Below are 5,954 nucleotides of genomic sequence, written 5' to 3'. Positions count from 1 at the left end.
CAGTCATCAGAGAGGCTTTCTCCAGAAGTAGATGGGGAAAATGTCAAGATCCTCAGCCAGAAATTAGAAGGAGAGAATCTAAATGGAGGTGTCTATCATATCCTTCCTCTCAGAGCTCAGGGAACCATGCAGAAGAGGAGACAAAGACTGTAAGAGCCAGAGGGGTGGGGGACACTAGGAGAAAAAGGCTCTGAAATCAATTGTTTAAATTGCATATGAGCTCACAGAGACTGAAGCAGTCAGCACAGGACCTACAGGGGTCTGCACCAGGTACTCTGCATATATATTATAATTATCAGCTTAGTATTTTTTAGGAGATTTCTAAATGTGAGAATAAGTGGGTCTCCTACCCTGGTACCTGCTCTTGAAACTCCTTTCCTCCTTTTGGGTTGCCATGTCCAACTTTTCTAAGGTAGGTTTTGTGTAATCTTATATTTTAGTTTGTTATGCTTGGTTGTTATCTCTTAGAAGTCTGTTCTTTTCTAATGAGAGACAGAAAGAAAGTGGGTCTGGAATGTAAGGGAGATGGGGAGTAACTGGGAGGATTAAACGAAACACTATAATCAGGATATATTGTATGAGAAAAGAATCTATTTTCAATTAAAGGGAAAGAAAGAAAAAAAGGAAGCAATATTAAGTAAATCTTAAAAAGAGTTTGGATAATAATTCACAAAGATGCCTGAAGAAAGCTGGTCCAGAAGTCCAGATTTAGGTATGAAAGAATTATGTCAGAGGAAGATGAAAAATACCCATAACCCAGGAATAATGAACAAGAACACAAACAAGAAAAATGGATGGTTCTAGAGATGTGAATATAGCCTGGGGCCCAATGAAATGGCAATAGGGAATAGACTGGCCCTCAGAAACAAGGAGCCAGGAATGGAGACTGATGAGAGCTACCTTAAATGCAAGTTGCTTTGTTTATAATTAGATGCTGAAGCAGTAACTAACAGAAGGTGACTGCTATAGCCAAGGAATTAAGAAAATAGTAGCTCAACCAAGAAAGTAATATTGCTCTGTTAGAGGTGGTGAGATGGGTTATAAGTGAAGATTTGGTGGTGTAAGGGCGATTAGAACTCCCTGCCATACAGTTGGGGGACAATTGAGGCATAAAATGTAGGGAAAAATCTAAGAGTATAAATATGATAAGTCTCTTCCTCTGTCCATCAACCATAATTTCAAGTAAGGCAAAAAAAGGAGAACAATGAGCAAAGAGAAAGAGATGGAGAGAAAGAAAAATTAAATTTGTTTTATTTTTTTGTTTGTTTGTTCATCCATCCATGTATTTGCTTACTTTATTTATTTATTTATTTATGTATTTATTTATTTACAGTGGAAGACTTAATTCAGTACAGAATGATCAAAATGGTGGGGTATCTTTGGGAAAAGAGTAAGATATCACAATGACTTTCCCTTCTGAAAGGGAGCTTTCTGGTAAGACGTGAAACCGCAGTTTCAAGTGCCCGCTTACCACTAGTCCTTTTCCCAAGGTCAGGCATTTTTTAGGTAAGCAAGGGTCTCCATTCATTCCCTTTGAGGAACTCTCAGGCCCTGACATTAACAGCTGACTGGCGCCTATTGTCAAGGCCAATGGTACACTCCTCAGCCCCTCCCTGACCTGACCTGAGAAGCCACACCACACCCCAGTTCACAGGCCCCTCTTAATCTATCTATCTATCTATCTATCTATCTATCTATCTATCTATCTATCTAACTATACAGCATAAAATGTGGAATCTCCTCTCAATGAAATGTTGTTGGCAGCTATTCGATGAATTTATTCTCATCTCGGATCAGATCCTGTCCAGCAGTGATGTCTTTTTTCCTTGTTTCTTCTTCTTTTGTATGTTGCAGTCAGTCCAGATGTGCCAAAGCGAAATTTTGTTAAATATATTTCTTACTAGAATGTGGTTGGTATAAGAAAAAAGTTAATAAAAATGCAAATTCTTCCATGCTATATAAGCCAATTTTTCTTACAAACTTTGTATTTGTAAGATTGAATTTCCCCTATTTATTAAAATGTTAATAAAGAGTAAGGAGATTACATCAAAATCCTGACATAGCGTTTGTCTCACTCTATGCTATAAAAATAAACTGTGTTTGTTTAAGAAATAAAATGGAAACGTATATAGAGTATCCCCATCAATAATCCAAACCAGCTCAGAAATTCTTAGATATAGTTCATGTTTTCATAAACCACTATCTGCCATCATTGATTTATACTATTTACATATTTTCTTCCTATAAAATACATCTGCCTCTGGTTCATCTGAAAGATATGTTTTGTTGCGGGAGGTCCTTCCGCTCCTCCAGCCTATAGCCGCTGAGATACCAGCCCATTGGGGCATGGTCTCTCTCCCTTTAAAAAAGCAGCCACTTCCTTCTCCTCTCTCTTCACTTCCTGCTCCACCAGCGACTAGACTCCCTTCCTGGTTGCGCAGAGGGCTGACTGTGATCTGTAAGTTTTTTCCCCTTTAAATAAATACCACCCTATTAATCATAATTCCAAATTGCTGTGGCATTTGGCTTATGCCTTCAATGTTTTGCTTCCTGAGACCAAGGGCAATGCAAAGCAATCTTATATCAATATATTCCTATTGTGAACTGAGCCTCTGTTATGATTTTTCCTAAGTCAACGTCAAAGGGACACATAATTCGCCAATCGGGAAGAGACAAAGGGACACACACACCATCAATGAAGAAGAGACAGAATAAGCACAACAATAAAACTCCCTCAAACTCATTCACAATTGAGTCTTCCAGGTAACTCGGATCTACCTTGAAATACTATTACAGTTCTACCAACAATCTGACACGGGAGCAATACTTCCCTTTACTGTGTCAGAGGTTTTTTTCATTATTTATAAGTTATCATACAAGGTAATGTGTCATAAGGCATTTTCCTACACACATCTTTGTGCTTTGTTGTGAAGTATTCTCCCTACTTTTCCTAGCTATAACTCCCTTCTTCCTCCTTCCCCTCCCGACCTGTCTTTTTATCTGCTCTCAAGCACATGTGCTCCATTGTCTTCCATTTCTGCTTCATTTCCTAGTTTCAGTACATACACACATGTAACATACACTACTATTTATATAAATGTTATTTATAGATTTTTAAAATATTATTGTCTTTCTGGATCTGGCTTATTCCATTTAACATAATGATTTCCAGATCCATCTATTTTCCTGCAATTATTATGAGGCCACCTTTCATTTTGGGTGAATATAATCCATTCTATACATCATGTTTTCTCTATTGATTCATCTTCCAATGGACTACTTGACTGAATTCATTGCCTAAATATTGAGAATGGTACAGTAATAAAAATAGTTGGATACACAAAACATTCCTCACAATACATCATTAGGAGAACTAAACTAATTCTCATGAAATTTGTGTTAACAAATATTTTAAATTGTACATTCATATACATATACACACCATATATACATAAGATTTCCAGAAGCAATGTCATAAGTTTTTAAACAATATTACTAAGTCTTAAAATTTTAAAGAAAATTAACAAGAGGTCCAAGAACTTATCATTGAAGTTAACTGATGACAGACATGTACAAGGAATACTACAGGACTTTGATCCTTTCTGGATCTTGTGATTGATGAGTGTGTGAAGATGGCAACTAGCAACCATCAGAATAATGTCAGAATGGTGGTCACACAAGGAAATGGAGTCAACATGTATGAAGCCTTGCAAAGAGTCTAAACAATGGCTCTTTAGCACAGGAGTTTGCATCGCTCCCCAAAGGCCTGTTTGGCTCTGGGGCTGAATTGGGTCATGTGCATTTTCCTATGAAACATTTTGCTAAATAAACCTTAGTGGTACAAAAAACAACAACAACAACAACAAAAAAAAACCAACTTCGACCTAACAAAAAGTAGCTATAAAACTTATAGTCCAATTATGTATATAAACATATAAATATATATATATTTGTCTGTACTTTTAATTTTCTATTCAACATTACAATAAAAATAATTTTCAGTATAATGACAAATAAAAGTTTTAAAACAAAAAAATCAAAAGGACAGAGAGGCATGTCTTAATTTATTTCTCACATAATATATTTAGGAAGCCAAAAAATTTACAAAAGGTTATTGGAGCCAGTAAGATGTTTGTCTAGCACACTGATATAAAATGAAAATATCTAAAAGTTTAAAATGCTTCAACAGTCTAGAAAACAGCATATAAACAAAATTAAACTTTAATAAGAATTTAAAGTCTAAAAATTATAACAGAAAACATCATAATTTTTAGCTATTAAATCTCCTGAAACTGACATACTCAAGACAATCTCAATTACCAAACAAGCCTTTCTGCAAATGTGACTACATTAAACTGTAAATTTTAAATTCATAGAAATATGATATGAATAATTTTGTGGTAAAATTTAATGAAAATAGAATATATTTAGTCACATAATAAATAATAAATAGAAATAACTCAGACACAATAGACTGTGGAGCTGATACGTAGATAATTAAATGAACCATAAGAATGAAGTACAAATTCAAACTATGAACCTTGTGAATGCAATAAATTGATTTTAGCAAAGATTTTAAGTTAAATTGAGAAAATAGTCTTAGATAAATTTAAATGTCATCAAAATATAACCTAGAGCCTACAGCAATGCAAAATTTATCTGAAATAAATCAGAGTCCAGATTTTGAAGTAAGCAGAGACATCAGAAAACAGCAAAGTCATTCAAAAGAAAAATGGAATTCACTAAATAAAATGTAAGAATAAGTCAATACAAACCCTGAAAGAAAATTCTCAATATTCTCAATACATATGTTTAGTAAATGATTGTACCAAGACTATATTATGAATTCTTCCAAATATTCACTCAGTATGAGAAGCTGTATAGTATAAGTTATCAAAAATTAAAATTTTCACAAAATTGGACATAAAAATGGATGGTAAGTACATCAAAAGGTTTTCTGTATTGTATCAGGGAATAAAAATTAAAGAAAAATAAAGTGAGATTTAATTGATTGGTCATATTTAAAATGACTCATTCAAGTTTTGGTGGGGCTCTGAAGCAACTAGAACTGTCATTCTTTACTTCGGGGAATGAAAATATGGTAAAAACAGATGAACAGAAACAAAAAGACAGCAACAACAGCAAACCACCTTTGAAATCCACTTGACAGTTTTCCCAAACAATACGTCCATTCCTACCACATTTCCTTTACAGATATTCAATCAAGAGAAATGAAAACATTTGTCTACAAAAGTGATATTCAGCAAATGATCACAGATGGTTTACTCATTATAGCCCAAACTGTGAAACCCTAATGTCTCTTAATAGGTGAACACATGAACAAGTTGTGGTATAATCATTCAATGCAATGTTACTAGCTTTAAAAATTAAAGAACTAACGATAATATACAAATGAATCTCAATGTGCCTACAGATAAACCAGACTTTAAGAATACAAATTACACACACACACACACACACACACACACACAAATTACACACACATACACACACACACACACACGCACATTCTTGTGGCTTACATCATTTAGAAAATTTGAAAGTTTTCAGTGGCTGTCACTGGATATGAAAGAGGATTTCCTGGAACACACATGAGGTAACTTTTGAGATAATGGAATTTTGGTGTCTTGATTTTGGTTGAGTTTACGTGGATGTACAGGTAACATAGATAAGAGGAAAATAAGAAAACTAAGTGCTAATTATCTACAGTACATTAGCTTTTGTTTTCTAAATTAAATGATTTTTAATATTTCCTTAAACAATAAAATAGTAACATTGAAAGTTAATAAAATAGCAAAGTTCTTGAATATATACATTAGGTACACAAGCACACACACACACACACACAGGATTGCCAGGTATATATTGTAAAATGTGAAGGGTCATTACATTACACTTGAACTTTTCTTGTTTATATTTCAATGATTCAAGTA

The 5,954-nt window shown here is 34.1% G+C and overlaps 1 pseudogene; it reads left to right on the top strand.

Moving 5' to 3' along the window:
• The first annotated feature begins 394 nt into the window (after window positions 1-394).
• LOC113457404 lies at window positions 395-3,722 on the top strand (annotated as a pseudogene).
• The last annotated feature ends 2,232 nt before the right edge of the window (window positions 3,723-5,954 follow it).

This window comes from Microtus ochrogaster, chromosome 26 (assembly GCF_000317375.1).
Source record: "Microtus ochrogaster isolate Prairie Vole_2 chromosome 26, MicOch1.0, whole genome shotgun sequence".
NCBI lineage: Eukaryota > Metazoa > Chordata > Mammalia > Rodentia > Cricetidae > Microtus > Microtus ochrogaster.
Note: the sequence above shows the minus strand (reverse complement) of the source record. Positions and strands in the feature narration are given on the sequence as shown.